At 40.1% G+C, this 16679-nt stretch overlaps 1 protein-coding gene across 2 annotated transcripts in view; it reads right to left on the bottom strand.

Moving 5' to 3' along the window:
• The window catches only part of KCNN2 (potassium calcium-activated channel subfamily N member 2), a 399816-nt gene extending 386139 nt beyond the window's left edge, over positions 1-13677 (bottom strand). For both annotated transcript variants that reach the window (XM_032842238.1, XM_032842239.1), the window contains exon 1: positions 13610-13677. The gene's annotated coding sequence lies outside the window, so the exon portion shown is untranslated. The remainder of the gene's footprint in view (positions 1-13609) is intronic.
• Between the last annotated feature and the right edge of the window lie 3002 nt (positions 13678-16679).

Genomic DNA, 16679 nt, shown 5'->3' with positions numbered 1-16679 from the left:
GCTAAATTATTCAGAATAGAAAGAGAGAGTTGTCCAGACAAACAAAAACTAAAGGAGTTCATGACCACCAACCCAGTATAGGAGACTCTGAGTAGAAAGGAAAGACCAAAAGTGACAGTGTAAAGGTAGGAAACATAAAAGCAGTAAAAAAAAAAAAAAAAAAAAAAAAAATTTCTGTAAAAAGTAAACCAAGGAACTCACAAAATAAAAGGATATAAAATATAATAACATATGCCTAAAATATGAGCAGGATAAGAGAAAAGAATGGGTTCAAACTTAAATGATCATCAACTTAATACAGACTGCTATATGCAGAAGAGGTTATACACAAATACAATAATAACCATATCTTAAAAACCACTAATAAATATGCAAAGAATAAAAAGAAATAAATCCAAATGTATCACTTAAGAAAATCAGCAAAACATGAAGGAGAGAAAGACCAGAAAGGATCAGAGAAAATCTTCAGGAATAACCATAAACCAAGTAATAAAACAGCAATAAATACAAATCTGTCAATAAATACTTTGAATGTAAATGGACTAAATGCTCCATTCAAAAGACACAGGGTGTCAGAATGGATTTAAAAAAAAATAAGATCCATCTACATGCTGCCTAAAAGAGATTCATTTTAGACTGAAGGACACCTGCAGATTGAAAGTGAGGGGATAGAGAAACAACTATCATGCAAATGGATGTCAAAAAGAAAGCCAGAGCAGCAATACTTATATGGACAAACTAGACTTTAAAACAAAGACTGTAAAAAGAGACAAAGAAGGACACTATATAATAATAAAGGGGACAATCCAACAGGAAGATATAACATCATAAATATTTATGCACCCAACATAGGAACACCCAAATACATTAAAAATTTAGTAACAAACATAAACTAATCAATAATACAATAATTGGAGGAGACTTTAACACCCCATTTACATTAATGGACAGGACATCTAGATTGAAAATCAAAAGGAAACAATGGCTTTGAACAACACACTGGACCAGATGGGCTTAACAGATATATTCAGAGCATTCCGTCCTAAAACAGCAGAATACACATTCTTTTCAAGTGCATATGAAACAGTCTCCAGAATAAATCACATATTAGCCCACAAAACAAACCTCAACAAATTCAAGAAGTTCAAAGTCATACCATGCACCTTGCTGACCACAATGCTATGAAACTAGGAGTCAACCATAGGAAAACTGGACCACAAATACATGGAGGTTAAATTACATGCTACTAAACAATGAATAAGTCAACAAGGAAATAAAAGAAGAAATAAAAAGTACATGGAAACAAATGAAATTGAAAACATAACAGTCCAAAACCTCTGGGATGCAGCAAAAGCGATTCTAAGAGGGCAAGTACATAGCAATACAGGCCTACCTCAAGAAGCAAGAAAGGTCTCAAATAAACAACATGACCTTACACCCAAAGGAGCTAGAAAAAGAAAACCAATTGAAGGCTAAACCCAGCTGAAGGAAGGAAATAATAAAGATTAGAGCAGAAATAAATTATATCGACACTACAAAAAACAATGAAACCAGGGACTGGTTCTTTGGAAAAATCAGTAACATTGATAAACCTCTACCCAGACTTCTCAAAAAAAAAGAGGAAAAACTCAAATAAATAAAATCACAAATAGGAGAGGAGGAATAACAACCAGCATCACAGGGGTACCTGGGTGGCTCAGTGGGTTAAAGCCTCTGCATTCGGCTCAGGTCATGATCCCGGGGTTCTGGGATCAAGCCCCACATCCGGCTCTCTGCTCAACAGGGAGCCTGCTTTCCCCTCTCTCTCTCTCTCTGCCTGCCTCTCTGCCTACTTGTGATCTCTGTCTGTCAAATAAATAAATAAAATCTTTAAAAAAAAAAAACCAGCATCACAGAAATATAAACAATTATAGGAGAATATTTTGAAAACTATATGCCAACAAATGGACAACTTCGAAGAAACAGATAAACTCCTAGAAATACATAAACTACCAACATTAAAACGGGAAGAAATAGAAAATTTGAACAGACCTATAACCAGCAAAGAAATTGAGTCACTAATCAAAAATCTCCCAACAAACAAAAGCCCAGGACCAGATGGCTTCACAGGTGAAGTCTACCAAACATTTAAAGAAGAATACCTAGTCTTCTCAAACTATTCCAAAAAACATAGAAGAGGAAGGAAAATATCCAAATTCATTCTATGAGGCCAGCATTATCCTGATAACGAACACAAATAAAGACACCGCTAACAAAGAGAATTACAGGTCAATACCCCTGATGAATATAGATGCAAAAATCCTCAATAAGATACTAGCAAACCAAATTCAACAACACATTAAAAAAAATCACTCACCAGAATCAAATGGTATTTATTCCTGGGTTGCAAGGGTAGATCAATATTTACAGATCAATCATCATGATACATCACATCAATATAAGAAATTAGAAGAACTATATGATCATTTCAATAGATGCAAAAAAAAAAAAGCATTTGACAAAACACAACATCATTCATGATAAAACCCTAAATAAAGTATGTTTAGAGGGAACATACTTCATTATAATAAAGGCCATATATGAAAAACCCAGTTAACATCATCCTCTATTGGGAAAAACTGAGAGCTTTTCCTCTAAGATCAGAAATAAGACAAGGATGTCCTCTCTCCCCACTTTTATTCAACATGGTACTAGAAGTCCTAGCCACAGCAATCAGACAACAACAAAAAATAATAATAATAAAAAGCATCCAAATCAGTAAGAAAGAAGTAAAAACTTTCACTATTTGCAGATGACATGATACTATATATAGAAAACCTGAAAGGCTCCACCAAAAAACTGGTAGAACTGATAAACAAATTCAGTAAAGTCACAGGATCCAAAATCAACATTCAAAAATCTGTTGAATTTCTATATACCAAGAATGAAGCAGCAGAAAGAGAAATTAAGAAAACAATCCCATTTACAATTGCACCAAAAATAATAAAATACCTAGGAATGAACCTAACCAAAGAGGTAAAGACCTATACTCTAAAAACTACACTGATGAAAGATACTATAGACAACACAAAGAAATGGAAAGACATTCCATCCTCCTGAATTATAAGAACAAATACTGTTAAAATGTCTATATTACCCAAAGCAATCTACACATTTAATGCAATCCTTGTAAAAATACCACCAGCATTTTTCACAGAGCTACAACAAACAATTCTAAAATTTGTATGGAACCACAAAAGACTCCAAATAGCCAAAGCAATCACAAAAAAAAAAAAAAAAGAAAGAAAGAAAGAAAAGAAAGAAAAAAGAAAAACTGGAGGCATCACAGTTCCAGACTTCAAGTTATACTACAAAGCTGAAATAATCAAGACAGTATGGTATTGGCACAGAAATAGACACATAGATCAATATGGCAGAATAGAAACCCAGAAATAAAGCCACAACTATATGGCCAGTTAACCTTCAACAAAGAAAATCCAATGAGAAAAGGACAGTCTCTTCAACAAATTGTGTCAGGAAAACTGGACAATTCCATGCAAAAGAGTGAAACTGGACCACTTTCTTATACCACACACAAAAATAAATGCCAAATAGTTTAAGGACTTAAATGTGACACCTGAAACCATAAAAGTCCTGGAAGAAAACACAAGCAGTAACCTTTTTGACATTGGCCATAACAACTTTGTTCTAGTTATGTCTCCTGAGGCAAGGGAAACAAAAGCAAAAATAAACTACTGGAACTACACCAAAATGAAAAGCTTCTACACAGTGAAGGAAACAATCAACAAAATTAAAAGGCAACCTACTGAATGGGAAATTTGCAAATGAGCTATCTGATAAAGGGTCAGGATCAAAATACATAAAGAACTTCTATAACTCAACACCAGAAAAAGATCCAATTAAAGAATGGGCAGAAGACATGAACAGACATTTTTCCAAAGACATCCAGCTGCCTAACAGACACAAGAAAAGATGTTCACCATCACTCACCATCAGGGAAATGCAAATCAAAACCACAATGAGCTATCACCCTACACCTGTCAGAACGGCTAAAATCAACAACACAAGAAACAACAGGTGTTGGTGTGGATGTGGAGAAATTAAAGAGAAATTTTCTTCTTTCTCCCTCTCGCTCTGCTGCTCCCCTTCCTTGTGCTCTTTGTCAAATGCATGGGTAAAATATTTTTTAAAAATTCTTTTTTGAGCATCACTGCTGATATGGTGATATGCTGTGACTGTCTGGGGAAGGTGGCAAAGAAGGAATTCCAAATAGCTCACCATGACACCAGGGCCCCCAGAAATAAGGAGAGTCAAAGATGTGTCTTTTCGGCAGGCTGGAGAACTGTATGGAGTAAACCCTTCCCTTTATATCCGTCCAGCTCTGTAGCAGCACAGTTGTTCTAGCTGAAGGCTACCCATGCAGAACAACGCTCTGGGACATAGCCCTTTGGCTACAGCAAGGCTAGCCTCTTCGTCATCCTCATGGCTATATCTACTTGATACAATCCAGCCCTCGCCACTTATTGGCTTTGTGACTTGGGGCAAGCCAATTCGCCTCCCTGAGCTTCTGTCCTCAGCACAAAAATACGATTGTGAGTGGTACCTATCTGTGGCAATTAAATGAGCGAATGCAGGTCATATGGTAGCACAGCAACTTGGACCCTATGAAGGCTCAAGGAATAGAAATGATGTTGCTAACCCTCATTTTGTCCTGGTTCCTGGGGTTCTTCCCACCAGGAAAGCTTCCCCTCCTCTTCTTAACGACCTCACTCACCCTCTCCTCTTCCTTTCAGGACAAGTGCAGTCTTCCTAGGGTCCACACATACTTACAGACAGTCCCAGGGGCTTAAGTAGGTCAGCATTGTCCATTCACTTCATAGGCAGACTACTGTTACCAAGGAGCATGTTGCCATGACTCAAGAAAGAGTGGTCAGATACTGGTGCTGGCTACTCCCAGGTGTGAGGGACCATCCTGTGACATCCACTGTGTTTACTAGAAAAAGGAAGGTTATGGCACCCAGCAGGTTGCTGGAGTAGGCAGAACAAGTTAGGTAGGAGAATGGGTAAGACAGAGGATGCCTTCCCGAAGTCTTGCTGATAGTAGGTCCCAAGGTTCTCAGAGGAGTTACCAAGAACATGTGTAAGGGTTAACTAGATTAGAAAGCCTCTGACTGGGCCCTAGGTCTGCAGCCGTCCAGCTACTTCTAAGCAAGCTTTTCTGATATACTTCATCATGCCTGATCTCCTCTATAAAAATAAAGCCAGAAATAAAATTCCCCTCTTGGCTCTACGTATTCATGCTTCCGAGTCTCGCTGTTTTCATAGCTGAATGTCTACCACTGTCAAGGTCACAGAGCCCTCTTATCCTTCTTACAAGCAGAGACAGTGGCCAAAGACCATTATCAAACAAGAGCTGTCTGCACGTCTCCATGCGTGACTTCTCATATTCATGGAAGCAGATGGCGATTTTATGATGAATCAACCACACGGGTGAGTAACTCTCCAGGGAAGCGAAAGAGGAGGACGTGTCCTCATCCCTATAATCCAAGAAGAATTCTTTCAACAGCATAAATAAACTGATGGTTGTTCCAAACCAAAGTCTCCTACAATTTGCCAGAGGAAGAAAGATGGATGGAGTCCAAGTAGAAATTTACCAAATTCAAGTAACAGTGGGAAACATCACCTGTAGGTCTGAATGACTAGATACTGTTTTAAGTTTCACAACAGGCCTGAGAAATGCATTTGTAACCATAAGCCATATTTCCAGGAAGTAATGGATATTGCTAAACCACCTCCAAAAGCCTTTGGTTAAGGGAATAAATAACAACTCTCTTCTGACAATTTTCCAGTGAATCCTCTCTTCATACAATGTATAAAGCTAATCCTGGTCAAATGATCACAAAATCAATAGTAATGAAGACTTCAAAAAAATAACAATTTACTTTATCCTCTCCATATAAAAAATTCTAAAGACATCTAATCTACAATGACTCCTCATGTAATTTGTGGGTCACTTTCGTTAGATAATAAAAAAAAAAAAAACTTCCATTCTACCATTGAAACTAATATTACACTCTATGTTAACTGGAACTTTAAAAAAAGCTTGAAACATAAAAAAAAAATAAAATAAAACATCTAAATGTTGAAAAATTCTCCCTTTGCCTCTCTGACTGCAGAGAATAGACATTTTTCCCCCGTATTCATTCTCCCTTTCCCTGGCAATGACCCTCCGGTTTGCCCCCTAAAGGCCCAACTGTTTCTCACTTTGCTCTTTGTAACTTAGGGGGAAAGCAGCACAGATGGGGCAGGGGGTGGGGGAAGAATGGATTTCCCACCTTGGTTCCCTGGAAAGCATTTCACAGCCAGTTCACCTGGAAGGAGCTGCAACCAATTAGACTCTTCCTTAGTTCATGTCTTTTCCTCTCTACCTGGTATCCTTCCACCCCATCTCTACAGATCTGTATTCTCTACTTCTTTTTTTTTAAGATTTTATTTATTTACTTGACAGACAGAGATCACAAGTGGGCAGAGAAGCAGGCAGAGAGAGAGGAGGAAGCAGGCTCCTTGCCGAGCAAGGAACCTGACAGGGGGCTCAATCCCAGAACCCTGGGATCATGACCTGAGCTTAAGGCAGAGGCTTTAACCCACTGAGCCACCCAGGTTCCCCTCTGCTTCTTCTTTTTTTTTTTTTTTTTAAAGATTTTGTTTCAGAGAGAGAGAGAGAGAGTATACAAGCAGGAGGAGTAGCAGGCAGAGGGAGAAGCAGGCTCCCCGCTGAGCAGGGAGCTGGATGCAGAAATCAAACCCAGGACCCAGGGATCAAACCCATGACCCCAGCCAAAGGCAGACACTTAACTGACTGGGCCACCCAGGCATCCCGCTTTCTCCACTTCTTCAAGCACATGGCAGAATACCGCCCCCACAGCTCCAAGGTTTTGTAGTTTCTGCCTCAATCTCATGCCAACACCATATGCCTTTATAACCCAATTCCAAAAGATCAAGAAAAAGACTCTAACGACCACATATTTATCTACCACTGAACAAGGAGCTATCGCCAAGAGTATATGGGTAAGCTTATATTAGCACAAAGTTGGGTAGCCCCTTCCTCATCAATCTGGGATCCCACACCAAAAGAGAGGGTGGGCCCTATTAGCTGGGTGATACACCAAAGGCCACCTACTACCATCTCCTTTTTCCCTTTTAATGACAACTTTTATTTCTCAATGTGCCCGTTATTCCTTAGATCGCCCAGAATGGCCATTTCTCAAGTGACAGATAGCCCGCCATGATTCACACAAGATGGCAAAACTTGGGAAACCCAGGTACCGACGTGTTGAAGAATCCAATGTACACAAAGCCAACACTGTTACTGTCTATAAAAGATCATGCAGGTAAATGATCATATAGAATTTTCACAAGGGCTTTATCATCAACCTCATCCACTCAGATGCCCCAGGCAAGGTCTCCAACAGCCAATCCACAGCAGACAATGTTAATATGTTGTATTTATAACTTCCGCAATACTAGCCACAGTCTGAAGAATTCTAAAACCATTTTGCAGATGATAAATGCCTGGTATTTGAAATGATGTTTGCAAGGCAGGTTAACCAAGAAAAAGATGGTTTGCATCAAACAGAGAACTTCAAAGCTTTCAGGAACATCTAAATCATTGTCCAGATTTTGCTGCTTGGGAGCATATATTTTACAATCCCAACCATATGGAATAATCTCTAGGTTTAATGAATTTCATGAAACCCTGACATTTTAGCAAATTGATTCAAAGCAAAGAAATTCCCAGAATGAGGGAGGATTCGAACTTCTCCACACCATGCGATGACAGAGATTCCATTAGCTGACAACAATGCAGGCACGTATCGATCTATTTTTACTTATCTATATGCCACCAACTGCCACTGTGAGAAAAAATACACTTTATGACAGAATTTAGCGATCAGTGCCCCCCAACCCAGAATCCCAGTCACTCATTCAGCCATTAATCCTGTGTTGCCTTGAAAATTTCTTTTCTGAAATAGTTTAATTTACACCGACAATCTGATTTTCTTTTCAATTTCTCTTTCCCCTCGTTGTCCTCTTTTTCTCCGCTCTTCCTGTTAGTCCCATTGCCATGAGGAACTAGCACTCCAGTCAGCCAACACAGAAATTTGGGTGATGTAATTCATTCTCTCTCTCTCTCTCACCGTAACATCCTAACCAAACAACAAGCCATGTCCAGTCTCTCCAAGACATACTTTTTCCTTTCTACAGACTTACTTTTCAGAGTACTTAGAAGTTCACAGCACAACTGAGGGATGGAGGGTATAGAGATGTCCCGTATGTGTCATGTCCCCACGCACACAGCCTCCCCCCACACACATCAGAGTGTGAACTGTTAGCAGTAATAAGTCCACACCAATACACTTTTTCATCACCCCAAATCCTGGGATGTTATCTGTGGTTCTGACAAATGTAACGAAATATATAACCCTTAGCCACCACTGATCTTTTTACTGTCTTCTTAATTTTGTCTTTTCAAGAATATCAGATAGTTGGGATCATACAGTCAGTATAGAGCCTTTTCAGACTGGCTTCTTTCACTTAATAGCATGCATGAAACATTCTTCCGTGTATCTGCGTGGCTTCATAGGGCATTTCTTTTTAGCAATGAATGATATTCCATGGTCTGGATGCACCACTGTTCACGTATTCATTCATCTACTGAAGGACATCCCAATTCCTTCTAAGTTTTAGCAAATATGTATAAAGCTGTTATAAATATTTTTTTAAACTGCTAAATGTATGAGTGATTTTTTAAAATTAACATATAATGTATTATTTGTTTCAGGGGTACAGGTCTGTGATTCATCTGTCTTATATAACACCCAGAGCTCAGTACATCACATGCCCTCCTTCATGTCCATCACCCAATTACTCCACCCCCTCCCCCACCCCCCTCGAGCAACCCTCTGTTTCCTAACTTTAAGAGTCTCTTATGGTGTGTCTCCCTCTCTGATTTCATCTTGTTTCATTTTTTTCCCTTTTCCCCTATGATCCTCTGCCTTGTTTATTAAATTCAACACATCAGTGAGATCTTATGGTATTGTCTTTCTCTGATTGATGTATTTCGCTCCACATAATTCCCTCCAGTTCCATCCACATCATTGCAAAAGGCAGGATTTCCTTTTTGATGGCTGTGTAATATTCCATTGTGTATATATAGTACACTTTCTTTATCCATTCATCTGTTGATGGTCATCTGGGCTCTTTTCATAGTTTGGCTATCATGGACATTGCCACTATAAACATTGGGGTGCAGGGGCCCCTTCAGATCATTACCTTTGTATCTTCGGGGTAAATACCCAGTAGTGCGATCACTGAGTCATAGGATAGCTCTATTTTCAACTTTTTGAGGAACCTCCATGCTGCTTTCCAGAGTGGCTGCACCAGCTTGCATTCCCACCAACAGTGTAGGAGGGTTCCCCTTTCTCCACATCCTCGCCAGCATCTGTTGTTTCCTGACTTGTTAATTTTGGCCATTCTGATGATAAACATTTATGTACAGGTTTTTGTGTGAACTAAAACTTCAGTTCTTTTGGATAAACATCAGAAATGTGATTGTTAGCTGTCACAGTAAGTGTATGTTTAGTTTGGGAAGAAACTGCCAAACTCTCTTCCAAAGTACCTGTACCAATTTGGATTTCCACCAGCAATGCACAAGAGTTCCTGTTGCTCCACATGCTCACCAGCATTTGCTGTTGTCAGTACTGTGGATTTTCGCCATGCTACTCAGTATACAGTGTTATCTCATTGTTCCAACTACCTCACAAAATCTTTTGGTTGCTGTATGTTGCACTGTCATGATCACTGTTTTGGCTTCCTCCTCCTTGCCTAGATTCCAGAATCATACATACCCTCAGTCCATTTTATTCATGGTCCATGAGGAGAGGAAAGTTTCTTTTAGTTTTCTTTTTCCTGAATTTATGATATTTGGAGAACTGTTATTTTTTTTTTCCTTCAAGTTTTTATTTAAATTCCAGTTAGTTAACAGAGTGTGATATTAGTTTTGGGTGTACAATACAGTGATTCAACACTTCCATACAATAGCAGATGCTCGGGGCGCCTGGGTGGCTCAGTGGGTTAAAGCCTCCGCCTTTGGCTCAGGTCATGATCCCAGAGCCCTGGGATTGAGCCCCACATCGGGCTCTCTATTCAGAGGGAGCCTGCTTCCTCCTCTCTCTCTGCCTGCTTCTCTGCCTAATTGTGATCTCTGTCAAATAAATAAAATCTTTAAAAAAAAATAGCAGGTGCTCATCACAAGGGCCCTCCTTAATCCCCATCACCTGTTTCACCCATCCCCCACCCCACCACCTCTGGTAACCATCAGTTTGTTCTCTAGAGTTAAGAGTCTGTTTTTCGGTTTGTCTGTTTCCCTTTTTTCATTTGTTTTGTTTCTTAAATTCCACATACGAGTGAAATCATGTGGTATATCTTTCTCTGATTGGCTTATTTAGCCTAGCATTATACCTCTAGATCCATTCATAACATTGCAAATGGCAAGATTTCACTCTTTTTATCACTGAGTAATATTCTATTGTGTGGATAAAGTCTTTACCCATTCCATACACTGGGGCTGCTTCTGTAATTTGGCTATTACAGATAATGCTGCCATAAACATGGGGATGCATGTATCCTTTCAAATGATAGTTTCTGTATTCTTTGGGTATATATCCAGTAGTATGATTGCTACATTGTAGGGTAGCTCTACTTTTAACTTTCTGAGGACCCTCTATGCTGTTTTCCACAGTGGCTGCAACAGTTTGCATTCCTCCCAAGAGTGCACAAGTGTTCCTTTTTCTCCACATCCTCACCAACACCTGTTGTTTCTTGTGTTATTGATTTTAGCCATTCTGACAGGTGTGAGGTGATATCTCATTGTGGCTTTGATTTACATTTCCCTGATGATGAGTGATGGTGAACATCTTTTCTTGTGTCTGTTGGGCAACTGCATATCTTCTTTGGAAAAATGTCTCTTCATGTGTTCTGCCCATTCTTTAATTGGATCTTTTTCTGATGTTGAGTTACAGAAGTTCTTTATGTATTTTGGATCCTGACCCATTATCAGATCATTTGCAAATACTTCTCCCATTCAGTATGTTGCCTTTTAATTTTGTTGAAAGTTTTCTTTGCTGCACAGAAGCTTTTTTTTTATTTATTTTCTTTCTTTTCAGTGTTTCAGAATTCATTGTTTATGCACCACACCCAGTGTTCCATGCAATACATGCCCTCCTTAATACCCACCACCAGAAGCTTTTTATTTTGATGGAGTCCCAATAGATTATTTTTGCTTTTGTTTCTCTTGCCTCAGGAAACGTACCAAGAAAAACGTTGCTATGGCTGTTGTCGAAGAGGTTGCTGCTAGTGTTTTTCTTCTAGGATTTTAATGGTTTCAGGTGTCACATTTAGATCCTTAATCCATTTTGAGTTTATTTTTGTGTGTGGTATAAGAAAGTGGTTCAATTTCATTCTTTTGCATGGAGATGCCCAGTTTTCCTGACACAATTTGTTGAAGAGATTGTCCTTTTCTCATTGTGTATTTTTCCTGCTTTGTTGAAGGTTAACTGGCCACATAGTTGTGGGTTTATTTCTGGGTTGTCTATCCTGCTCTACCAATCTATGTGTCTATTTTTGTGCCAATACCACACTGTCTTGATTACTTCAGCTTTGTAATAGGGCTTGAAGTTTGGAACTGTGATGTTTCCAAGAAATTCTTTATTTTACATTCTCAGCTATATCCCTAGAACTTTTAACAGTGCCTGGCACAGACTGGGGACTGGATAAGCATTTGTTAAGTGAGCAAATGAGTTCTACCAATGTAGTCTAAGGCAACAAAAGGAATCTGCATTCATTTAGCTTTTCACATACAGAACCATCCTCCTGCATATCTACTTCTAATCTCAACAGTTAATACAGAAACTAGAAGAATAAAAATATTTATCCAAGCTTTGGAAAAGGGGTTTTTGGGCTAGTTGTGATTCTCACCAATTGTCCAGAGTACCTTTTATTTTTTTCTTTTTTATATAATTTATTATGTTATGTTAATCACCATACAGTCCATCATTAGTTTCTGATGCAGTGTTCCATGATTCCTTGTTTGCACATAACACCATGCAATCCATGCCCTCCTTAATGCCCATCATCAGTCTCACCCATCCTCGCATCCCCCTCCCCTCTGAAACCTTCAGTCTGTTTCCCGGAGTCCACAGTCTGTCATGGTTCATCTCCTCCTCTGACTTCCCCCTTCGTTTTTCCCTTCCTTCTCCTAACGTCCCCACACTAACTGTGTAATGGCAACTGCTCCTTTCATTGGTAATTTTAACTTGGATGATGAGGTTAAGGCCTGACTTCATTAATGTTCTCACGTATGTGAATAATTGTTATATGAAAGATTCTAGACATCTGCCAGTAATTCTGATTTCAGAATGGTCTCAGTGTGTTGTCAGAAAGAACTTGACTCGACATAAGAACTCCAGAATGATTAGACTGAAAATCTCCCAAGTAAAGGTAATAAAATAGTCCTATTTAGAGATCTTTAAAGATGAGAAAGCAAAACTTTTTTCAAGTTTTAAAAAATCTTTTAAGCGATTAGTGAAATTAGTTAAATTAGTTAAAAAGAGAAGTACCATACAATCTAGTAATTCCACTACTGGGTATTTACCCAAAGAAAACAAAAACTCCAATTTGAAAAGATATGCGCACCCCTCTGTTTATAGAAGGATTATTTACAAGAGCCAAGATATGGAAACAACCCCAGTGCCCATTGATAGATAAATGGATAAAGAAAATTGAAGCAACCCCAGTGCCCAATGATAGATAAATGGATAAAGAAAATGTGGGATATATATAGAAATATTATGCAGCCATAAAAAAGAGTGAGATCTTGCTATTTGCCACAACATGGATGGACCTAGAGGGTATTATGCCAAGTGAAATAAGTGAAATAAGTCAGAGAAAGACAATTACTGTATGGTTTCACTTGTATGTGAAATTTAAAAAACAAAACAAAGCAGAAACAGACCCACAAACACAGAGAACAGGTGGGGCTTGCCAGAGTGGAGAATGGGTGGAGGTTGGGCAAAATGGGTGAAGGGGAGTGGAAGATGCAGGCTTCCAGTTATGGAATGAGTAAGTTACGAGGATCAGAGGTCCAGCATAGAGAACATAGTCAATGACGACTGAGCACAGCATAACATATATGGACTTGCAGAATCTCTCTGTTGTACACCCGAAATTGATGTAACATTGTATGTCAACCATACATCAATAAAAAATGTAAAATCATAAAAAATAAAATAAGACAAAATACGTGCCAAGGAGAGCTGCTTCCCACGGTTTCATAAGGTTCCTCTCTGCTCTCTGAATCCTGATTCCCTCTCCATCCTTGGTATGCTCCTATCCGAATTTCATGTCAAAACATAAAACAATTGAGACTAAAGCTAACCAACTCATCTCTGCCTTTCAAGTTTCCAGGTGCAAAACAATGACCCACCAGGAGGAATTATTTTCTCTGAACTGAGGGGTTGGAGAGAAACACCCTTACCCTGGGCAGACCTACCGATTTTGAAGTAATACAGCCTCACTTCCATGTGTTGTTCATCTTTACAGAAGTTATTTTAATTCAGCCTGAAAAATAAAACACAATATAGACATTTCCTGTTTCTCCGCCCATGAGCTTATTTAAATTTTCATCTTTTAATTGGGCTCATAATATAAAAAATCCTCTTTACACCTACAGTCCTTTGGGAGAGATTTACTCAGTTTATATACTTAAGAGATTATCCCCAGAGAAATGTTTCGGGCCCAAAATCACTACAAAAAATGGGCAGAAAAAAAAAATCAAATTAGATCAGTTGCGTTTTTGCCAAAGCCCCCGGAACCCAGTCTGTTTTTGAAGATTTTATTTATTTATTAGAGAGAGAGAGAGCACAAGCAGGGGGAGCGGCTGGCAGAGAGAGAGAGGGAGAAGCAGACTCCCTGCTGAGCAGGGAGCCAGATGTGGGGCTCGATCCCAAGACCCCAGGATCATGGTCTCAGCTAAAGGCAGCCACTAACCAACTGAGCCACCCAGGTGCCATGACCCAGGAGACTTTTTAAAGCATAGGTGGCATTCGGGTCCTTTTATTTCTTTTTGTTATTCCCCTTTACTTCTCATTCTATGCCTTTCTCTGGGTGATATTATCCAAGTACTATCAGAATTACCAATAGCTCACCCTTTTAGTCTGTGTTCTAGAACTATCTGGCAATGCCCACCTGACATTCTCCTTGAATATTTCCAATACCTCTTAAAATGCACAAATCTAAATTTTGACTCCTGATCTACTCTTAAATTCTCCTTCCCTAAAACATGTGTCTCCCCCAACCTTATCTGTTTCAGGGACTCAAACTGCCATCCACCCAGCTGTGCAAGCCAGAAAGTGGCTGCCTGCCTCAGGCCTGCTGACTTATACTTCCAAAAGTATCATTAAAATTTACCTTCTGTATTTCCAGGAGCACCACCCTAGTCCAGACTATATTACCTTTTACAGCAATATCCATCCTCCTGCTCTCCCTGAACCTTCTCTTGCTCACTCTTCAATCCATTCTGGACTGTGTAGGCAAAATGGCCTTTTTTTTTTTAAATAAAGATTTACTTATTTGAAAGAGAGAGAGTGAGAGAGGAAGGGTGGGGAGAGGTGGGGAGGGGCAGAGAGAGGACGAGAAGCAGACACGCTGCTGAGCAGGGAGCCCGAAACGGGTCTCAATCCCAGGACCCTGAGATCATGACCTGAGCTGAAGGCAGCTGTTTAACCAAATGAGCCACCCAGGCGCCCCCAAAGTGGTCTTTTAATTTCAAGTATATCCCTTTCATCCCAATGATGTTTTAGGAAAAACAATGAACTCCTCAACCCGGAAGAAAATGTTGCTCATGACCACGGCCATTCTTCTGTAAGGACTCATGCTTAGGAAGTCACTTCTTCATTTTCTATGCCCTAACTCAAGCCCAATATTCACAAGTGTGGGTGAATAACTGGTATGTCTGACCCTTCACTAGACCAATCTTGAAGGCAAAATATGCATTTTTTTCTCACAGTTTTATTCCAGCACTAATACGGATCAGAGCACCATAGGTATCCCCCACAAACAATGGTTCAGATGGACAGATGACCTTTCCTTGAAGGACAAGTAACTAGCCGTAGGTAGGATCCAGAAAGAAAGAGATACACAATATCACTTTCCTATGTAACTTCTCCCTCTCCGGGGATATTTGAAATTCGAATCCTCAGACAGGAGCCCTCTTATGTCATGATTGGAAAGGAAGCTTAAAATAAAAATGCCCTTGGGGCGCCTGGGTGGCTCAGTGGATTAAAGCCTCTGCCTTCAGCTCAGGTCATGATATTAGGGTCCCTGGATCGAGCCCCGCATAAGGCTCTCCACTTAGCGGGGAGTCTGCTTCCCTTCCTCTCTCTCTCTGCCTGCCTCTCTGCCTACTTGTGATCTCTGCCAAATAAATAAAATCTTTAGAAAAAAATAAAAAATTAAAAATGCCCTTGGGAGCTGAAGGGAAATGTGTTTCATGGGGCCCTGGAGTTAGTGTGCCAAAGAGAGGGGGTTAAAAAGCAAGCTGGACGGGAAGCCACTTCTTTGCCATGTTCCCGGAGGCCTTAGAGGAGTCACCTGAAAAAGATCCTACAACGTTTTCTGTTGCAAGGGCCCCCTCCCCTCAGAGCTGCAGATTTCACTCCATCTCAGTCCCTAGCTTCCTTCCTGTCCAAAGGCAAGAGAAATGCAAGTTCAGAACCTTAACTGCTCTGGGATTCACCTGACCAGGTCATGACCTTGCAGTCGAGGCCTGAGATCAGTTTCTTGGTCCAAGACCTCTCTTACAATTTTTGCCCCAGTTCTAATTATTTGTGCACAGTGGCTACTCCTTGGATCTATGTTTTTATTGTGTGATCCTGTCGCGTATTGGCTCCTTGCTTGTGTTCTTGCAAGTTCCTCCCGGAAACTGAAGGCCTGCTAGAGATCCCCTATGCCTCGATAGACACCTGCCACCTGCTGACAGGCCCCAGCTGGTGAACATCTGCTTCATCGGCCTGGATTCTATATCTTTGTCCTCTGTTCCTACTGGGGCATAAAACAGACCCATTTTTGGACACCCTGGATGGTTTTCAGTTGACTGTCTGTTACTCAAACCCTTCTACCTAAGAGCCTTTGCTCTACATGCATGTGCAAGTCTAATCACAAATCCTGGTTCCTCCCTAGGCCCTACCCCCTTGCGTTCCTTTGATCATATGCTCTGGGGCCATTAGGGCCCTCTGGCTAAGACAGAAAAGCTGTGCATGCCTGGAGAAGGGATATAATCATTTCTGAAACTAGTTGTGGTGGAAAGACTCTAGGATGGCCCCCATAATCCCCATGCCTGGGTATTCATATTCTTGTGTAATACCCACCCCTGTTTCCCGGAGTGTTGGCAGGGCCTATGACTTGTGGCTAGGCAAAAGGATAAGACCAAGTTGATGAGAAGTCACTTTCTTGATTCTGTTACCTAAGCTTATAATACTTCCTCCTAGAAGAGTTTCTCCATTGACTCTCTCCATTCCTGGCTTCGATTAAATTAGCTGCCTTCTGGAGTGGCCGCCATGATG

This window comes from Lontra canadensis, unplaced genomic scaffold (assembly GCF_010015895.1).
Source record: "Lontra canadensis isolate GAN:19392208 unplaced genomic scaffold, GSC_riverotter_1.0 scaffold126, whole genome shotgun sequence".
Classification (NCBI taxonomy): Eukaryota; Metazoa; Chordata; class Mammalia; order Carnivora; family Mustelidae; genus Lontra; species Lontra canadensis.
This window is presented reverse-complemented; position numbering and strand designations above follow the sequence as displayed.